This window comes from Ambystoma mexicanum, chromosome 1q (genome assembly GCF_040938575.1).
Source record: "Ambystoma mexicanum isolate Mex_15411 chromosome 1q, UKY_AmexF1_1, whole genome shotgun sequence".
In the NCBI taxonomy this organism is placed as follows: domain Eukaryota; kingdom Metazoa; phylum Chordata; class Amphibia; order Caudata; family Ambystomatidae; genus Ambystoma; species Ambystoma mexicanum.
The window spans coordinates 58,020,401-58,043,015 of record NC_090922.1 but is presented as its reverse complement, the minus strand read 5'-3'; positions in this window follow the sequence as shown (position 1 = coordinate 58,043,015).

The following is a 22,615-nucleotide window of genomic DNA, read 5'->3' as shown; positions in this document are numbered from 1 at the left end:
TTGATTAGCGCCCTTCTGTCACTAATGATGGCCTCACTGCTCTTGTCTCTGTAAGAAAAAAGGGGGTTGGGTTAATTAGTGGGATAGTGGGAAAGGCAGATGCAAAACCTGTGGTGTTGATGGGTGCAGGTCAGAAATACCCAGTTACTCAATGTCAATCTGCTTTCTATGGGTTGGGCGGAGAAAGTTGGGATTATGTTCTCCATAGGGAAGAGCCCAAGATCTGGTAGACGACACTGCTTTGGGTCTGGTTAGCCACTGATGTGATACAGTGCGACGGGGCTAAAGAGGAGCGCTTGGTCTTGGCTCAGTTAGTGTTGATGTGCTAATGGCAAGAAGGCCTATGTTGGCTATCTGTGAGGAGGGGTTGTGTGTGTAGTGTAAGGTGTTAGGAGATCTTAAAGGGGAGTCAGTGAATCAGGGGAAGGTGGGATAGTTCCTTACACAGCACAAATACCTGCAACCCTGCATTTCTACTCATGGTCATTTAGAGACAGGTCCCGTTTCTCTAAATCCCAATGCCACCTCCCTCCTACCCCTTGAGGAGCAAAACAAGTATCTGCGAGTTGGCAAAAGAGGGCAAGGGGTGGCGTGGAAACTCAGACATCACCATAGCTTTCTAAGGCTTACAATAGGCAAGCAGTTAAGTTTCACTGGAAGGGCAGCTTGAAAGTCGAGGACCACGGTCACCTATTCCACCTCCCTAAGAGATGCTGCAAACCTCACTCTAACATGCTTGGGTCCCTTGCCCAGTGACCTGCTGGGACGCTGTATTGGGAAATGTGTACTCTTTGTCTTATTCGTATTGAATGTTTTGCAGTCCCCAAAAAACACGATTCCCGCCATTATTGTGAAACTAAACATGCCAAACATTAAACGCTGCAGCCCAAACAGAAAGCAAGGAAATCGAGGTCAAAACACAATTCATTAATCAGGAAGATATTTTTCAGCGAGAAGGAAGGCGCGTCAGTCAGTGCACAGCTTAATGTCACATAAGCCCATCGCTAGGCGGGGATTTCAAGAAATAAGCCCTGATGCAGATTTGTGAAGCAATCGTTAAGGAGAAGAAAAAAAAGACACATTAACAATGTTTTCCCTTTGAAGAATGCGTATGCAGCTGCGTTTTATAGACATGTCTGATAATTGCTAATGCCAACTGACAATGCAATGCGACGGTGTTCAATGGCTTTCAGCGGCCCCTGGGGAAAGCACAGATGTTAACACAGAGCTCAACTATCAGGCGATTCAATTGCACACTTCAGGTATTCCAGAAACTGTCTGCTTGGCCGAACTACTGGTGCAGATATGTTTAATGTGTTATTAAAAGTTGTGGAAGATTTACACTTTCGGTTGGATAATCCAGTGGGCGTGACTACTGATGGTGTTCCAGCCGTCTTCAGTGAGACAAGTTGAAAACCTGTCTGATAAAAAAACAACAACTCTTGGATGACTAAGCTAATTATTTTTAAAAAACTAGTAATGCATTATGCACCACGGATCATTTTCATCTTAATTCTTATCAAAATACAGATTGCACGCAAGGCAGCACCAAAGTTAACACTTACATGCTGTTGGATGCCCTGTGAGGAATGTTCAGCATTCTTGAGGTGGAAGGGTGAAGGAAAGAGTAAAAGTGATACAAACTCACTTTTACGCTTTCATTTTTCCACTATGTCTCGTGAAACAGTAAATGCTGCCTGCAAATACGCTCTACGGGAGGGGTTTATTAGTGAATCCCTTTGGAATCTGCCTTGTTTTGACTATGTCCATAACCAAGGTGGATTCAATATGAATCCATTAATTTCATGCTGCATTCATATGTCATGCAGGCATTAAATGAAATGCACTGGTGAGGCGGAGGAGTGTAAGGTGGAGATTTAATCCTTGATTTATGCCCCACCTCCCTTTTGTTTCTGAAGAAAAATGGGGCGTAGAGGTAAATCAAGGTGTAAAAGCATTACACCTCACTTTCACGTTCTGATACCACTCCACCCCATTTAAAATGAGGCTGTATGTCCCAAACGCCACAGACTTTGTTGTCAAAACATTTGGGGGCCGATTCATGGAACAAACGTCCGCCGAAAATCTTTGCGCAAGCAGGCGCAAGCAGGCGCAAGCGCAAAAAAACAGGCGCGTGCGATTCATGGAAGTCCCTGCGCGTGTTTACCTCGGGATGTGCGCCAAACCCGTGCATGGCGCACAAGTCACTGCAACATCCCGAAAGGCATGCGCGACGCGCACAGTGAAAGCGCACAACCTCGGCGCATACACCCGAAAGTGGGCGGGACACGGGGCGTAACGCGCGGAATGGGGAACAACGCGCGAAAATAAGGGCGTAACTGGGGATGTACTGCAGGGAAGCAGACGGAACGCCCACACGCACTCGAACCACACGTATTCATGGAATCGAATAGGGCAAAGCCACGCACAGCCAAAGACACACACAAGCTGAAACACGTCCGCCACACGAAGGCAGGCGGTAGAGTCCCAGCGCATCACAAAAGTGGCAACATACAGCAATTGGGCCTGTGCGAGCGGGGCACGTGTATTTCGGGGGTGCGCGGGAAGTTACACACGCGATTGAGAGGGGTACGTGTATTTCAGGGGCGCGTGGGAAGTTACACACGCGATTGAGCGGGGTACGTGTATTTCGGGGGTGCGCGGGAAGTTACACACGCGATTGAGCGGGGTACGTGTATTTCGGGGGTGCGCGGGAAGTTACACACGCGATTGAGCGGGGTACGTGTATTTCGGGGGTGCGCGGGAAGTTACACACGCGATCACATCGGGTTACGTGTATTTCGGGGGTGCGCGGGAAGTTACACATGCGATCTCATCAGGGTACGTGTATTTCGTGGGTTTGCGGGAAGTTACACACACGATCTCATCAGGGGACGTGTATTTCGGGGTGCGGGGGAAGTATCACACGCAACATCAGCAGGGTACGTGTATTCCAGGGGTGCGCGGGAAGTTCCACACGCAATTCCATCCGGGTACGTGTATTACAGGGGTGCGCGGGAAGTTCCACACGCGATCTCATCAGGGTACGTGTATTACAGGGGTGCGCGGGGAGCACCACACGTGAATTGCACATGTGGGTCCTCCCAGGTGTTCCCTCTACACCCTCCACGGCCCCTGCAGGTGGCTCACACCACAGGGGCCTACCCTGCACATGTCCTGCAGGCACCCCATCCACCATGGCCATGACCCCCAGCCAACCCACATGTCAACTTGCACTACTGCCCACCAACGCATGTCCCCCTGCACCCCTAGCCACCAGGGGCACCCTCCACCAGGCCCCCACCCATGTCTCCCACCACCCCCAGCAGTGCAGGGGCACCCTCCACCAGGCCCCCACCCATGTCTCCCACCACCCCCACCCCCCAGCAGTGCAGGGGCACCCTCCACCAGGCCCCCACCCATGTCTCCCACCATCCCCACCCCCCAGCAGTGCAGGGGCACCCTCCACCAGGCCCCCACCCATGTCTCCCACCACCCCCACCCCCCAGCAGTGCAGGGGCACCCTCCACCAGGCCCCCACCCATGTCTCCCACCACCCCCACCCCCCAGCCACCAGGGGCAGCCTCCACCAGGCCCCCACCCATGTCTCCCACCACCCCCACCCCCCAGCACTGTGTGCACCTGCCAGCAGGCCCACACCCATGTCCAACTCATGTTCCCCACCCCCCCCACCCCCCAGCAGTGCAGGGGCACGCACCACCAGGCCCCCACCCATGTCTCCCAGCACCCCCACCCCCCAGCCACCAGGGGCAGCCTCCACCAGGCCCCCACCCATGTCTCCCAGCACCCCCACCCCCTAGCCACCAGGGGCAGCCTCCACCAGGCCCCCACCCATGTCTCCCACCACCCCCACCCCCAGCAGTGCAGGGGCAGCCTCCACTAGGCCCCCACCCATGCCTCCCACCACCCCCAGCAGTGCAGGGGCACCCTCCACCAGGCCCCCACCCATGTCTCCCACCACCCCACCCCCAGCAGTGCAGGGGCACCCTCCACCAGGCCCCCACCCATGTCTCCCACCACCCCCCCCCAGCAGTGCAGGGGCACCCTCCACCAGGCCCCACCCATGTCTCCCACCACCCCCACCTTCAGCAGTGCAGGGGCACCCTCCACCAGGCCCCCACCCATGTCTCCCACCACCCCCACCCCCAGCAGTGCAGGGGCACCCTCCACCAGGCCCCCACCCATGTCTCCCACCACCCCCACCCCCCAGCCACCAGGGGCAGCCTCCACCAGGCCCCCACCCATGTCTCCCAACACCCCTACCCCCCACCACTGTGGGGCACCTGCCAGCAGGCCCCCACCCATGTCCAATTCATGTTCCCCACCATCCCCACCCCCCAGCAAGGTGGGGCACCTGCTAGCAGGCCCCCACCCATGTCCAACCATGTTCCCCACCACCCCCACACCCCAGCACTGTGGAGCACCTGCCAGCAGGCCCCCACCCATGTCCAACTCATGTTCCCCACCTCCCCCACCCCCCAGCACTGTGGGGCACCTGCCAGCAAGCCCCCACCCATGTCCAACTCATGTTCCCCACCACCCCCACCCCCCAGCACTGTGGGGCACCTGCCAGCAGGCCCCCACCCATGTCCAACTCATGTTCCCCACCACCCCCACCCCCCAGCACTGTGGGGCACCTGCCAGCAGGCCCCCACCCATGTCCAACTCATGTTCCCCACCACCCCCACCCCCCAGCACTGTGGGGCACCTGCCAGCAGGCCCCCACCCATGTCCAACTCATGTTCCCCACCACCCCCACCCCCCAGCACTGTGGGGCACCTGCCAGCAGGCCCCCACCCATGTGCAACTCATGTTCCCCAGCCAACATGTCATCACAATCTAGATCCCTGGTCCCTATGGTCAGCCTCCAAATGCAAAACACCTACCCGAGTATTGCATCCACCCACTCATAATTTGCAATTACATCACAGAACACCAATTGCAAGTTCCGAAACAAACACATTTCCCTCACATACACCCAATGGGTGTCAGTGAATCTCAAAACCCATATCATGAAATGCATGAAACCAATGAGATACCACACATTCAAGTCCACCAAAAAAAATATGTATTAAAGGAAACATAAATAGAATCAAAAATGAAGAAACAGAAATGTGAATGTACAAAAATTAAAAGAAGCATGTCCGTGAAAAAAAGCAAAACCAAAAATAAAATTCCAAAGTAATGGTGTCCAAAGTCAATGTTCACAAAACAAAATCCAATGGGAAATAAAAAAGAAAGCCATTGCTCCATGGTTAAAATGTGAAAAAAAAATACAATCCAACAGTGAACTATGTACATGGGAACAAGCAAGGGTCCATTATCCCAACAAAAGAAAGGAAACCTATCTAACTACACTAACTAATAAAATAAACTATATACAAAAATGTGGCCAATGTCCGAAAGGTCCAAATAAAATCAAAACAAAAATGAAACCTAACACTACCTACATAACTATGTACAAGGGCAGCGGGTTAGTTTCACGGCTCACTTGTGGATGTCCCGGGCCAGGGCATCATCGAACTCCTGCTCAATGTCCCGGAGGCGGTCCTCCTCCATGGCCCCGAGGGTCCGCAGGGCCGTCGACGTGTCCACCTCCAAACACCTGCGGATTGCCTCGAGGCACTCGGCCCGCCTCAGGGCCCTCCGCCCTGACCATTGTAAGCCGTGCCTCTTCCGCCCGCTGCCGCTCCGCATCTATGGCGTGGCACAACCGCTGCCACACGGAAGACACTCTCTGTCCTGGGTCCTCCTGCCCTCCGGCCGATGCCTGCCCCTCCGATGTTGAAGGCCCCAAGCCTTCATGGCTCCCACCACGTTGCTGCTGCTGCTGTGCCTCTGCCCGTGCACTGCCTCCTGCTGCCTGCACATCCTCCGCCGGCTGGGGTGCAGTCGTAGATGTGGCCACCCCTGCTGGACGTCCGACTCCCGACTGTGGCAGGGATGCCTCCTCCACCAGCCTGGCCGCACCGTCAGAGGCAGCTCCACAGGGCACCCAGGTGACTGATGGGTGGGAAGATGGCACGGAGGACGACTGGCGCGTAGGGGGTCCAGTTGAGGAGGGGGTCGTAGCAAGCCCCATCAGACGGAGGAATCCGGCCTGGGTGACCTGTCCCAGCAGGCTGACGTGGTCAACGAGCCATTTGAGATGACGTGCAGTCTCCTCATGAAAAGACTGCAGGTCACCTCGCATGGCCCGTTGACGCAACGCCACACCAGTCAGGACAGGCTCAACCCGGACCCGGATAGCCACGTCCGCAGGCAGAGGAAGGCCAGTTGACGTGAGCTCATCCCCTGCCTGAAAACGGGTCTGGACGTAGGCATCCCTGCTGGTGCAAGATGATGCAGGGACAGGATCAGGGACAGGATTGCACACAAGAACCTCCGCGGCGGCCTGTGCTGCCTCCTGTCCCTGGTCCTGCACTGCACCACTAGCACCAGTCCAATCCCCACCTCCAGACCCCGTCTCTGGTGCTTGCACGGCCTCCTCCTCCACCAAACCCCCCACCAACCTGGATGACTCCATGCCATCTTCCCCTGTTGGGCCCTGTGGGGTCCCAGCTGCCCCTTCTGCTGCCGAGGAGTCCAACTCCAACCTCCGCCTCTTGGACCTCCCCCCGGCAGCTGCGGCCTGTAACACGGCACCGGACTCGTCACTCCCCGACGAGATGACAACATGGGAGGGGAGCCGGGCCTTGCGTCTCCGGCTGTCGGTGGGATCCCCGCCGCTGTGCTTCACAGCACCTTCTCCGCCCTCTTCATCAGTTGACGCTGCAGACAGGGAGAAACAAAACAAAGGCATCAGGGCACTGTACAATGGACACATACACACATGACAGTTGTACATGAGTGGCATTGGCAAACCTCAGACATGTCATCAGAATCCCCAACACACATGTCATTTCAACTCGCACACATGAGCCATACCACAGCCATATCGCAACTGCCAGCACCATCCATACACATACAACAGCATGAGCAGCCACAGGTGAGCCAGACATCACATGCAACACAGGAAGTGCACCACACATGTACACACACCACCACACTTGCATGCATGTGTACACCCCTGCCAAGTGTCGCAGTGTTCAGACGGGCATCCATGTCACATCTGCCAATCAGGCTTCCACATACCGCTGTCACATGCATCCATGTTGCATCACTGTTGCACCCTTGTCAAATACACACACATGTACACAGTGCTGATACATGCAGCCGAAAACAACATACATGCGTGACATCACGGACATGTCTACTTACATACACATTCATCCAAACATGTGTGCCCACACAACTGCATTTGGCATGCAAGCCTACACACACAAGCACCATCCATGTCTCACACATTCCAGCCCTCGCATGTGTTAGCCCCACAGCCCTGTACACCCCCACCCATACTCGACCCCATACAAACAGATGTGCAACCTGCACACTACTGAAAAATCACCACACACACTGCTCACAATCAGGATGCATGTACACTTACCGCTCGACTCCAGACGGGTCTGCCTCTCAAGGACCTGGACGTGGAGCGCTGGGGATATGCGTTCCAGAACCCTCATCTGTTCTTCCGACAAGTGGCCCCGGCGCCCCTTGGCATCCGCTGCCTTCAAGAGGCGCCGGGCCTTGTTCAGGGTCCTGGACCTGAAGTCCTCCCAGCGCTTCTTGACATGTTGTAAGTCGCGGACTGCCACCCCCTCCGCGTTGATGGCAGTCACGATGTCAGTCCAGATCCGAGTCCATCCTTCCTTGTCGGCGCGAGAACTTCCGAAGAGGGCATCATACTGCCCCAGGACTTGCTCCACCAGGACACCAACTTCGGTGGCACTGAAGCTGGTGCCCCTCTGCCTCTCTGGCCGGGGGTTGTCAGTGGTCTCAGATAGTGTTTGCCCCGACATGACAACCCCAGAGGCAGGAGTGGGTGGGCAACTGGGTCCTGGGGCTGGGCTGTGGAGTGATGGAATCCCAGTCGGGAGTCTTCGGTTCCAGCAGGGGTGGTCACAGCAACAGCACCCCTGGCTGATGGGCAGGCAGCAAATGGCAGGGCACGTGGGCAGCAGGCAGTCAGGCAGCAGCAGATGGCAGGTGGGAGCGTGCTCGGGGCTCTGGGGGGCAGTAGTTCGGCCTTCTGGGCAGGAGCGTGGTCTTCCGTGTGCTTATGCGTGGCCAGCTTGATACGGAGTGATTTGGCACGTGAAAAATCTGCACGTCAGCATGTAATTCGAGGAAAGGCCCTTAGCGTGTATGCACGGCAGCACACATATGCGATTTCATTGGACCAAAGGCCCTTAGCGCATGAGCGCGTCTGTGACGTGACGCGCGCGGGTGTTTCCCTCATTGCACATGATGACAGGACACACGTGGATTTCCAGCAATCGCGTGTGAAAGTTCCCGCGCACCCCGGAACACACGTACCCAGGCTAATCGCGTGTGGAACTTCCCGCGCACCCCGAAACACACGTACCCAGGCCAATCGCGTGTACGCTCACTCCCCTCCGATCACAGGCGATGACACTTGGACGTACAGTCATACCACATATCCGAATACGGGAAACCCGCGCACGGCAAAAGACGCGCACAGGCGTCAACGCGTCCGCCCACACGAAGGCAGGCGGAAGCGTCCCCGCGCACAGCATAAAATTGCGCGCAAACAACAAACGCGTATATACAGCTACGATGAATGCCCCATTTGTCGCTGCACTGATCGTGGGACACCGCAGGAGGAGGAGAATAGCCAGGGCACGTATTTTCCCACCACGGACAAGCCTTTTTGGGATGCCTGACGACCAGGTCTACGGCAGGTATAGGTTTCCACCCCATATCATCCTAGACCTGGTCAGGGAGTGGGAAGATGACCTTACATCCCCCACCCTTTGCTCCCAAGCATTGAGCCCCTTGGAGAAGCTGCTCAATGTCCTGCATTTTTTGGCCATTGGGTCATTTCAGCGGACCACTGCCATAGTGGGGGGGGTCTCACAGACCACGCAGTCACGCTGCCTACACCAGGTACTGGCAATCATGACAGCGCGCCCCTCAGTCCGCAGGCACATATACATGCCCAGAACACCCGCAGAAAGGCAGGCCGTTGTCCTGGATGTTTTCAGGGTGGCACAATTCCCCAAAGTGCTCGGTGCCATAGATTGCACCCATGTGGCCCTACGTCTGCCTAGGGCCACTGAGCACATCTACCGAAACCGCAAGCACTGGCATTCCATCAATGTACAGGTGGTATGCGATGCAAAGGGAATCATCACCTCTGTCTATGCAAACTACCCTGGCTCCACCCATGACAGTTTCATATATAGAATGTCCGCCCTGAGCCGGGCCCTGGAAGCTGGGCAGCATGGCGACACATGGCTCCTAGGTCAGTACAAATGCCCTTGCACATGCATGCAAGTCACACACAGACAAATATCCAAACCCTAATAATCTCAACTATTATCACCTCCCCAGGGGACAGTGCCTACCCTCTGAGCAACCACATGTTGACACCAATCCGGAACCCCACCACACCACCCCAGGTAAGATACAACGCCGCCCATATTGCAACCAGGGGCATAGTGGAGCGCACATTCGGTTTGCTCAAGTCACGTTTCCGCTCCCTTGACCGCTCTGGTGGTCAACTACTCTATGCACCACCAGTAGTGTGCAGGATCATTGTGGCAGCATGTGTCCTGCACAATGTTGCAACACGGCAGGGCGTCCCGGTGGACATGGTGGTGCCCCCACATCCCCAACCACAGGCACAGGCGCTGCCCATGGGAGGGGACAGGGCACGTGGCGAGGAAGCCCAGACCCAGCTTGTGGCCACATTTTTCACCTAAACTCCCACCCCTGCGGAGTGCACACAGGCCTGGCACATACCAGGTGACAATCGATGATGACAAAGAGACAGTCAACTGTCACAACCCTACCACCCTGAGATAGTTGCCATGGAAGTGCCACATCGTCTGCATCCCTAGCTACTTAAACACAAGCTATCCTGTGTGACCAAAAGGCACACATGACATATGACATGATATGGCCCATACACAAGTATTTCAAGGCGCGATGAGGCAGGGAGGGGGGAACAAGGGAAGACAGACAACGGTATTACTAGGCCAGGTGTCATTGAGATCGTGCAAGTGCAGGGGTAGGGGGAAGGGAAAAGTGCAAGGGGAAGGGTGGGGGGGAGTCCAGTACAGGGGAAGTAGCCCAAAAAAATAATACATAGGTTGGCTGGTGGCAACTGCAAAGGTAAGTGCAGACAAGTGCTGGGAAGGGAGGGCTGTAGGGATAGAGAGACAGTACTGCAGTGCAGGGGTTGCCAGGGAGGCAGTGCAAGTGGAGAGTGGCTGGGCCAGGGACCGAGGTCGGTGAGAGTGGCCCAGTTGCAGCTCCTGTGCAGTTCCAGTGAAGAATTCTGCAAGAAAGAGGCAGAGAGTAAGCAGAAGCAAAGAGGAAGGTCTTGAGGTGCTTCCAAAACTGGAGATGGTTCCCCTCAGGTTCAAGTCAGGCAGGAAGTCTGTTCCAGGGGGAGGTCCCTGCCGCGGAGAGAAATCTACCCCCAGCTAGTTGCTCTGAGAAGCGGATGACCCTGACATGCAAGGTGTGCATCACACACACCTGCAAAACAGGCCATGGCCATCACTGTCATGTCACTCAAACCCTCCCAAACCACAACATGACATGGCAAGCAATACCCATACACCAACACAGTAACGATAAGGTACACATTGCCATGTCCTAAATGTACAGTGGCATCAGACAATGATGCCTGACCCGGAATCAGATGAAATGACAGACCAACAAAATCTCCCACCCAAAATAAGTCATTTCCAAATGCATTACAGCAGTCGTAGACGTAACATAACAATGGATGCCTGTCTACATGCACATTATGCATTGCAAAATCAACACTGCAGCTCATGTGTGCAGTGTCCTACTCCTGCAACACACTGCTCAGCGCACAGCACAGTGAACAGCCATTGTGTGTGATGCACACCCTGAGCATCACATCTAAGTGACAGACCACATCAAACATCAAATTAGGCATGTACTGGATCCATAATCGGTCACAGAACATGTGCTGCAGGGACACAGTGGGGACCAGAAGGCAAACAGTGTACACGTGGCTATGCAAGGGTGGGAGTACATGTAGTGCATCAGAGTGCAAGTGTGTGGTCCCTGCAAGGACATGCACTCCACATATGCATGTGCACTCAAGTGACCATCAGTGTTCCCTACACATCACATGTGAACATTCACCATGTCTACACCCCAGCATGTCAAACCACAACTATCCCCTCGCACCTGAAAGGAAAACACAACACATGAACAGGCATTGATCAGCAGAACACAACATGTACATAGGACACCACCATTACAATGTCAGGGTTCCCATCACACTGCAGGGCAAGGCAACTATCAACAACAACCCCCCCCCTCCCTCACAAATGACCATGACCCACTGAACAACTGCACCTGGGTCATGGAGCCTCCAACCCTCAATTCCACCTGGCCACAGGATCACCTTTACCCTTCGTCACCATCTCCCACCTTGTGTGTAAAAAGATGCCTGAACCCTCAGAATCCACACTCATTTCCAAAATCACAAAATCCAAGGCATAAAAATGAACCCGAACACCCTCCAGTAGATGACTTGACGTAGCAGTACCACAATGATGCAACAACCAAGGTAGCACAGTAAAACAATGTCACAACAGGATGTGAACCATGTGTGGTACATAACATAGGATGATGCATCATGAACGGATGTGTATTGTCACAGGTCCCGTGTACAGGCGCGGGAGTGTCATGAAACAACCGCCCCCACCTTGTCCCGGGTGCCTGCAAGGTCAAACTCACACAGGCCCCTGAGACCCTGGTGTGGAAGGAGGTTCAGGGATATGCAGTCGGGACAGGTGTTGGCACACTGGATAACTGGAATGAGTGGCAGGAGAGGGGGGGAGCAATGACACATGAAAGTAGGGAATGCACGAAAATGTACTACCTGCATGAACACATACACAATCCAAACAAACTTGGACATCATTGTTATGGCCTTCTGTAGTCCAGGCTTAGGAGTGGTACGAACCAATCACCCCCTCTAGGGTTTTGGCGCCTGCAAGGCTTACACAGGCATCCGCAACCCCAGCGGGGAAAGAGGGTTAGGGAACGTTGCTTGGATAGGTACGGGAAGCAGGAACACCGGGTAGAGGGTACAGGTTTCAAAATTGCATAGGATTTCGGGTGATTAGGGGGAAAAAAACATACCAAATTGAATCACACATACATCCATGCATTAGTGCACCCCCCCAGCAAGCCTATGCAGAACAGTTTGAAAGAAAAACAACAAGACACTTAGCTCTGGTTTTGAGTGCTGGCCTCCTGCCTGCGCACTCTCAGGTCCGGTTACAGGAGCACTGCAATGCTGCAAAGAGAGCCACAGTCAACAACCAGTATGTGCCAATTACACAAAAACACACCACCAAACATGCCCCATAGCAACAAATTACTCTACAAACAGACAATCTGGTGTAGATGCTTCGTACCCATATATATCAGTACCCCTGTGACGGGTCATACACAGTCAATGCAGTAAGTCAGCCGCCGGTGGGTGCGTGGCAAATGGAACACCAATGTGTCACAATTCACACAACATGCAATGTTCCCTGGGTAAGCAGACAGACCCATATAGCAAGCCATGACTTCAGTGCAAGTTGCGTACCACCATGACCGAAACAAAGTTGGCAGTGCATTTATCATAAAGTACATGGAAATTAAATGCACTGCACCCAAGTATGTCCCTTGCTGTATGTCCCTGTGAGCTGCCCCTTTCCATGTCTCGGAAGGCTACATGGTTGATACAAGTGCCTCAATGGACCTTGGTGTACCGGAGGGTATGTGCCACTGCCCCTGCATGTGTCCCAGACAACCCTACTATCAACAGCCATCAGTCCACAAACACATCTGAGCTGCATTGTGTGCTTCAACACCAATATTCGTCTAAGCTCACCCTCAGTTCTGTGACTAAGCCTGCATGTGCAACTCGCCTGGTGCAAGCTTTGCTGTGTCGTGGCCCCCCTGTGATGCTCACCTTGCCTGAAGTTCCTTGGAACATGTCAGCAGTTCTAGGATGTGGGTCTGCAATCACTGTGCCTCTGCTTGTGCACACATGTGCATGTGGGCACCAACAAACAGGTCCAGATTTCCGTCGTCCAATGGGCCATGTCTGCTGGCAAAGGTGCTCTGGAGGCTCATCCCCCTGCAGAAAGGGCATGAAACACATGATTAATGCTTCAAAGTCATCTGTGTGTGTCTCATCAGGCATCTCATTACTTGACCATGTCAGAGAGTCACATCACAAATCACACCATCAGTCCGTCTTTCACATCCAAAGTGTGGTACACTATCTACAGCATGAATTGCAACAAGCACGTGTACAGGAAAGATATGAAACATACTACAAAATGCATAGCAATCAATGTACACATTATTCATGACACACCCCATCTAGCAAAAGCCAAACAGTGGACAATGACACCAAAATCATCCCCACTAGGGGTGTCAACACAAGTCACACAGCACCAGACATGCCACAGATATGACAGTCCAAAGCCCTTGTGTAATATTCTGTAACACCGAACCATCCTTGCGAGCCCATGGATAAGGGAGGCAGGAGTGGCATATGTGAGTCAAGGACCCCAAGCAGCAAACACATACACAAGACAACCATGAAGGGCCCAGCTGGAACAGACAGTGGATGCCTTCAAAAGCCACAAAGCACCGCACCGTCACATGAAAGCACAATAGACTAGCAATTTTAAACTAAATCAACTATTAACTAATTGCACTAACAATGGAAAACCTACATTACCTATTTAAACTAACTATCAAACAGACACTTAACTAACTAAACTAAAAGAAAAATCAAAAATGGCCACATACGACCCGGGGGGGAGGGGAGGCACCCAGGAGGGGGGAGGTACAGGGTGCTGCTCAACATCCACATGCGATGATGCTGAGCCAAAAAAAAAACCTCCATGGGCTCAACGCCTGCACAGCCCGACCTATGTGGGAGATAGATGGTCGTCCGAGTCTGGCTCATCCTGGAAAGGAGGATGTGGCACAGTAGCCTGGCCACGCCTAGCCGCAGCTTGCCCCTCGTCGGCAGCAAGTCTGCCGGACGGGTGAGCCTGGTTCTGTGTGGCGATGTGACATAGGTCTGCATGCAGAACCTCACGTGATACACGTGCTTCCTCTTGCAAGGCAGCACATTTAACACGGAGTTCCTCCTGCAAGGCCTGGCTGGACAACTGCTGCACCTCCCAGCAAGCCGGTAGCTCAGCCGAGATGGTACGCTCAAGCTGTGCAAACCTCTCCTCTGCCTGCTGCCTCTGGGACATCATAAGGACACCCAGAGTGGATATGAGGGAAGCATACTCCTCCCTCAGGGCATCCATGTGCGCCTCTGCGTGAGCAGCAATTGCTTGACGCAGAGACATTTCAGCCCGGCGTGCCCTGTCTGAGGCGGCCATGCCCAGCCTGAGCGAGCGGGCCGTGGACCGTGCCGCCTGCTGCTGGAGAAGCACCTGCCTAGCAGGGGGGAGCACAGATCGGGCCACACGCTCCATGCTCTCAGCGATGTTCTCCATTGCTGCCCCCTGCCGTTCTGAATTGGCAGTCATGTCTTGCTCCCACTCAGTATACAGCGGTTGCGCGTGGCGACCGCGTTGCCGGGCTTGACCCCTGCGGGACCCAAGGACCGGGGGTCCTCGCTGTGTTGGCACCGCCTGCGGCTGCACGACTACATGCCCCCGTCGACGTGATGTCCCAGGCACATCAGTGACTGGTGTGGAAGGTGACCCTGCGTCCCAATCCACCACGGGCGGAGGAACCAAGACTGTCTGATCCCTCAGTGCAGGTGTCGCAGACAGAGGAGTGTCCACATCAGAATCACTCACCCCTGACACATGGACTTGATGCTCATCCAACTCAACATGGACGTCAGAGTCGTCATCAAGGCTGGACTCATAGGCAGCCAGAGACAAGATGGACTGCAGCACTTGGGGGTTTTCGTGGCCTACCACCCCACGACCCCCACTAGTGCCGGGTTGATGTGGTGTTACCAACCCTGTGTCTGGCATGACAACACCATCCTCCGCCTCCATTGCGTCATCACCTGAAAAATAGAGAGAAAAAAGGTCACTACACATGTCAGAAGCACACGACACACACACACACACCGACAGCAAAGGCATCCAGCAGACATGTGACACACAACATATGACCTGGCATGCATGCTGGGTCTACTTTGAATAGCTTCTGTGATCAGACCTGTTGAAAGGTGGCAGTTTCCATGGAAGTGGGTCTATGCAGTGCAGAAAATGTGTACTCCACTCACTACCTACATGTACAAGCACTCCGTGGTGTGTGCCAGGAAATGTGAAGGCAGTGCAATGTCAAATTCACACATCACGTGCATTGTGCATTCAATGTGTACCATGTCTAGAAGCCAAGCACCCCTCCACCCCAGTACCAAAGCAGGGATGCCGAGCATGGTATCAAAAGGCTGAACATACACCTGTGTATTGACAAGCAGTGTTGACTGGCATCAACAGCTTAATGTGATTCAAATTACAACACTGCAAATGATGCTGGGACAGTGGGCAGGACACATGATGAAAACTCCGGAGGCCGCCCAAGTGTGAAGAAGACACAACAAGAGTTGGACAGAGTCATTGGCCATTGAACAGGCTGAGGCCTGTGAGCCACACAGATTGTCAGAGCCTAAACATGTGTGCAACGCAGGACTGAGCCACAGTTGACATGGGGAGGCCGATGAGATGGCAGGCAATGTATGTAACCAAGGATTCATATTACAGTGATCATCCAGTCAAGGACACATAGGGGCATGCGTGCAATGCACATGGAGCATGAATGGGCACTCATGTCCCTGCAGGACATCTGACCCATGCACAGTACAAGTGAGATACCCTGCATCGAGTACTAAGGCTGTACCACACGGCATATGTTTGGCAGTTTCTACGCTGGAAGTTAGCATCTACACAGGACACATGAACAAGAAACTACACATTGGCAAGATTGAAGCAGAACAGTGCAAAGGTGGAACTGGGGTGCAGAGTGGCGGAGGAGGGGCAAGGGAGCATGCCCACATGGAGTCCCGCATGCAGGCAGAGGAGACATGCATGACGGAAGCATTGCATTACTTACACATCAGAACCATGTACACGTCACATGTAGCAGCAATCATGCACAACACATCCCACAAGTGAAACACACACGTCCTCAACAAACATGCATCAACACTCACTGGACTGGGCATCAAAGTCCAGCATCTCTCCCACTCCTTCGACCAATTCAGGTGGTATGAACTCCGCAACGAGAGCCTCATGCGGAGTGAGTTCTTCCTCCTCTGGTGCAGGCCCACTGCCAGTCACCAGAGTCAAGTTGTAATTTGAGGCACGCTTAGCCTTAGTGCTGCGCTTGATGTCATTCCAACGCTTTTTGCACTCCTGCGCCGTGCTCACCTCATGGCCGAACGAACTGACATGTTCCGCAACATGCTTCCAGTGGGTGTCACGTTGGGCAGCCATAGTCTGACTATTGGCACCCACTAGCATGTCACGGCTGTGGCCCCGCACGTAGTCCACGAGGAAGTCCAGTTCCTGCTTACAGAAAGGCTTCTTCCTCGACGTGCAGGAGGTCGTGGCTGTGTGTGGGGTCCCAGCCTGTGCTGCAGGTGCAACCTTCCTCCTCTTGGACTGTGGCGCAGACCCTGGCTGGCTAATGCCGCCCTGACCAGTATGGCCAGTGGGTTCGGTGGATTGAGCCAAGGGAGTGGCAGGTGGAGGGATGACCAAAGGCCTGGCTTGTGTCAGTGGCAGCTGGGTGCCCACTAATGGACCCTGCGCAGCAACATCAGCTGTGGCAGGGTCATTGACCGCAACGGTCCTGGTTGGCAGACTCACAACCGGGGTGCTGTTGGGTGCATCTGCCCCTGCACTTGCCAACACGGCTGTTCGGGACAGCAGATGACATGACTGCCCCAGGTACACGTGTCTTGGTCTGAGCAGCCCGGCCTGCCCCTATGGTTTCCCCCCTGGCCTGTTGGAGATCTACCAAGGGCTCTTCAAGTGCCAACGCAGCCTGCGCTGGCAGACCCTGAGCCTGGGTGGCGGTGTCCACAGCTGCACCTGCAGCTACCACTACCCTTGGGCCCGTGGCAGTCGATGGAATGGACTGCCGGGTTGTACGGGTGCCAGTGCCAGATGCAGGAGCTGCATCCCCCGGAACCACAGGGGGTGGTGGCATGGCTGCACCGACACATGGCACAACATTGTGCTCAAGTGACGCACCCCTGCCTCTTCTCCCTCTGTGGCTGCCCTGGACACCCTGGAGTCCCCCTACTCCCTGGTCACCACGGCCACGTCCCCGACCACGCCCGCCACGAGGAGGACGCCCAGCTGAGGAGCCCCTCACCTTTGGTGCCCTCCCAACCATGGCACAGATGTAGTAGTGCTGGCACAGATGGAGTGGTGCCAATGGGAGGTGTACACCACAATTGACCTGGGCAATTGGGGTGAAGGGGGTGGGAAGCAAGATGTTAACAGCCCCCCTGCACCTGCAAGGCTGTATGTGACCCCGGTGATGTGGTGACGGGTCACGCAACGCTCAGGCACCCCAAAACTGCAGTAAAACCGTGCATGCAACCCTGCAGCCTACGTGCGTGGATTCAACCTCCCGCAGTACGCGGTGGCACCCAGTAACACGAATAACGCGTACGCGTGGGACACGCAGGCTACTATGACATCGAAAATGGGTGCGATACATAGGGGCACCCACAGTGGAAAAAGAGCGTGTGCGACTCACCGTCTGACTAGCGCGATGCAGAAAAACACGCGTAGCCAATACCCCCGCCAAAAGAAGAGATACGTCCTTGATAGCTGTGAAGTTGTGATAGCGCGCGAAACAACAGGAAGCAGCAACACACGTCGGTCTCCACGAAAGGCACGTACAGCGAACTGCTGGGCCCGCTCACCTTTAACCCGTGCTGAGGGAAACGCACGCGCACGTCACGTCACTTACGCGCATGGGCCCTTTCCTCGTATTACACGCGGACGTGCAGTTTTCCACGCGCGCTTACGCGCATGGGCCCTTTCCTCGTATTGCACGCGGACGTGCAGTTTTTCACGCGCACTTACGCGCATGGGCCCTTTCCTCGTATTACACGCGGACGTGCAGTTTTTCACGCGCGCTGAAATGCCCATGCACGTCTGTACGCGTCACGTCACAGGGGCGCTTGCGCTTGAGGGTCCTTCTGTCAAATGAAAATGCGTATGCGTGCAGACGCGCTTACGTGCTAAGGGCCTTTCCTCGAATTACACGCTGACGTGCAGATTTTTCACGTGCCAAATCACTCCATATCAAGCTGGCCACGCGTAAGCACACGGAAGACCACGCTCCTACCCAGAAGGCCGAACTACTGCCCCCCAGAGCCCCGAGCACGCTCCCACCTGCCATCTGCTGCTGCCTGACTGCCTGCTGCCCACGTGCCCTGCCATTTGCTGGCTGCACATCAGCCAGGGGTGCTGTTGCTGTGACCACCCCTGCTGGAACCGAAGACTCCCGACTGGGATTCCATCGCTGCACAACCCAGCCCCAGGACCCAGTTTCCCACCCACTCCTGCCTCTGGGGTTGTCATGTCGGGGCAAACACCATCTGAGACCACTGACAACCCCCGGCCAGAGAGGCAGAGGGGCACCAGCTTCAGTGCCACCGAAGTTGGTGTCCTGGTGGAGCAAGTCCTGGGGCAGTATGATGCCCTCTTCGGAAGTTCCCGCGCCGACAAGGAAGGACGGACTCGGATCTGGACTGTCATCGTGACTGCCATCAACGCGGAGGGGGTGGCAGTCCGCGACTTACAACATGTCAAGAAGCGCTGGGAGGACTTCAGGTCCAGGACCCTGAACAAGGCCCGGCGCCTCTTGAAGGCAGCGGATGCCAAGGGGCGCCGGGGCCACTTGTCGGAAGAACAGATGAGGGTCCTGGAACGCATATCCCCAGCGCTCCACGTCCAGGTCCTTGAGAGGCAGACCCGTCTGGAGTCGAGCGGTAAGTGTACATGCATCCTGATTGTGAGCAGTGCGTGTGGTGATTTTTCAGTAGTGTGCAGGTTGCACATCTGTTTGTATGGGGTCGAGTATGGGTGGGGGTGTACAGGGCTGTGGGGCTAACACATGCGAGGGCTGGAATGTGTGAGACATGGATGGTGCTTGTGTGTGTAGGCTTGCATGCCAAATGCAGTTGTGTGGGCACACATGTTTGGATGAATGTGTATGTAAGTAGACATGTCCGTGATGTCACGCATGTATGTTGTTTTCGGCTGCATGTATCAGCACTGTGTACATGTGCATGTGTGTGTATTTGACAAGGGTGCAACAGTGATGCAACATGGATGCATGTGACAGCGGTATGTGGAAGCCTGATTGGCAGATGTGACTTGGATGCCCGTCTGAACACTGCAACACTTGGCAGGGGTGTGCACATGCATGCAAGTGTGGTGGTGTGTGAACATGTGTGGTGCACTTCCTGTGTTGCATGTGATGTCTGGCTCACCTTTGGCTGCTCATGCTGTTGTATGTGTATGGATGGTGCTGGCAGTTGCGATATGGCTGTGGTATGGCTCATGTGTGCGAGTTGAAATGACATGTGTGTTGGGGATTCTGATGACATGTCTGAGGTTTGCCAATGCCACTCATGTACAACTGTCATGTGTGTATGTGTCCATTGTACAGTGCCCTGATGCCTGTGTTTTGTTTCTCCCTGTCTGCAGAGTCAACTGATGAAGAGGGTGGAGAAGGTGCTGTGGAGCACAGCGGCGGGGATCCCACCGCCAGCCGGAGACGCAAGGCCCGGCTCCCCTCCCATGTTGTCATCACGTTGGGGAGTGAGGAGTCTGGTGCCGCGTCCCAGGCCACAGCTGCCGGGGGGAGGTCCAAGAGGCGGAGGTTGGAGTTGGACTCCTCGGCAGCAGAAGGGGCAGCTGGGACCCCACAGGGCCCAACAGGGGAAGATGCCACGGAGTCATCCAGGTTGGTGGGGGGTTTGGTGGAGGAGGAGGCCGTGCAAGCACCAGAGACGGGGTCTGGAGGTGGGGATCCCACTGGTGCTAGTGGTGCAGTGCAGGACCAGGGACAGGAGGCAGCACAGGCCGCCGCGGAGGTGCTTGTGTGCAATACTGTCCCTGATCCTGTCCCTGCATCATCTTGCACCAGCAGGGATGCCTACGTCCAGACCCGTTTTCAGGCAGGGGATGAGCTCACGTCAACTGGCCTTCCTCTGCCTGCGGACGTGGCTATCCGGGTCCGGGTTGAGCCTGTCCTGACTGGTGTGGCATTGCGTCAACGGGCTATGCGAGGTGACCTGCAGTCTTTTCATGAGGAGACTGCACGTCATCTCGAATGGCTCGTTGACCACGTCAGCCTGCTGGGACAGGTCACCCAGGCCGGATTCTTCCGTATGATGGGGCTTGCTACGACCCCCTCCTCAACTGGACACCCGACGCGCCAGTCATCCTCCGTGCCATCTTCCCACCCATCAGTCACCTGGGTGCCCTGTGGAGCTGCCTCTGACGGTGCGGCCAGGCCGGTGGAGGAGGCATCCCTGCCACAGTCGGGAGTCAGACGTCCAGCAGGGGTGGCCACATCTACGACTGCACCCCAGCCGGCGGAGGATGTGCAGGCAGCAGGAGGCAGTGCACAGGCAGAGGCACAGCAGCAGCAGCAACGTGGTGGGAGCCATGAAGGCTCGGGGCCTTCAACATCAGAGGGGCAGGCATCGGCCGGAGGGCAGGAGGACCCAGGACAGAGAGTGTCTTCCGTGTGGCAGCGGTTGGGCCACGCCATAGATGCGGAGCGGCAGCGGGCAGAAGAGGCACGGCTCACAATGGTCAGGGCGGAGAACTCCATGCGGAGGGCCCTGAGGCGGGCCGAGTGCCTCGAGGCAATCCGCAGGGGTTTGGAGGTGGACACGTCGACGGCCCTGCGGACCCTCGGGGCCATGGAGGAGGACCGCCTCTGGGACATTGAGCAGGAGTTCGATGATGCCCTGGCCCGGGACATCCACAAGTGAGCCGTGAAACTAGCCCGCTGCCCTCGTACATAGTTATGTAGGTAGTGTTAGGTTTCATTTTTGTTTTGATTTTATTTGGACCTTTCGGACATTGCCCACATTTTTGTATATAGTTTATTTTATTAGTTAGTGTAGTTAGATAGGTTTCCTTTCTTTTGTTGGGATAATGGACCCTGGCTTGTTCCCATGTACATAGTTCAGTGTTGGATTGTATTTTTTTTTCACATTTTAACCATGGAGCAATGGTTTTCTTTTTTATTTCCCATTGGATTTTGTTTTGTGGACATTGACTTTGTACACCATTACTTTGGAATTTTATTTTTGGTTTTGCTTTTTTTCACGGACATGCTTCTTTTGATTTTTGTTCATTCACATTTCTGTTTCTTCATTTTTGATTCTATTTATGTTTCCTTTAATACATATTTTTTTTGGTGAACTTCAATGTGTGGTATCTCATTGGTTTCATGCTTTTCATGATATGGGTTTTGAGATTCACTGACACCCATTGGGTGTATGTGAGGGAAATGTGTTTGTTTCGGAACTTGCAATTGGTGTTCTGTGATGTAATTGCAAATTATGAGTGGGTGGATGCAATACTCGGGTGGGTGTTTTGCATTTGGAGGCTGACCATAGGGACCAGGGATCTAGATTGTGATGACATGTTGGCTGGGGAACATGAGTTGCACATGGGTGGGGGCCTGCTGGCAGGTGCCCCACAGTGCTGGGGGGTGGGGGTGGTGGGGAACATGAGTTGGACATGGGTGGGGGCCTGCTGGCAGGTGCCCCACAGTGCTGGGGGGTGGGGGTGGTGGGGAACATGAGTTGCACATGGGTGGGGGCCTGCTGGCAGGTGCCCCACAGTGCTGGGGGGTTTGGGTGGTGGGGAACATGAGTTGGACATGGGTGGGGGCCTGCTGGCAGGTGCCCCACAGTGCTGGGGGGTGGTGGGGAACATGAGTTGGACATGGGTGGGGGCCTGCTGGCAGGTGCCCCACAGTGCAGGGGGGTGGGGGTGGTGGGGAACATGAGTTGGACATGGGTGGGGGCCTGCTGGCAGGTGCCCCACAGTGCTGGGGGGTGGGGGTGGTGGGAGTCATGGGTGGGGGCCTGCTGGCAGGTGCCCCACAGTGCTGGGGGGTGGGGGTGGTGGGAGACATGAGTTGGACATGGGTGGGGGCCTGCTGGCAGGTGCCCCACAGTGCTGAGGGGTGGGGGTGGTGGGAGACATGGGTGGGGGCCTGCTGGCAGGTGCCCCACAGTGCTGGGGGGTGGGGGTGGTGGGAGACATGGGTGGGGGCCTGGTGGAGGGTGCCCCACAGTGCTGGGGGGTGGGGGTGGTGGGAGACATGAGTTGGACATGGGTGGGGGCCTGCTGGCAGGTGCCCCACAGTGCTGGGGGGTGGAGGTGGTGGGAGACATGGGTGGGGGCCTGGTGGAGGGTGCCCCTGCACTGCTGGG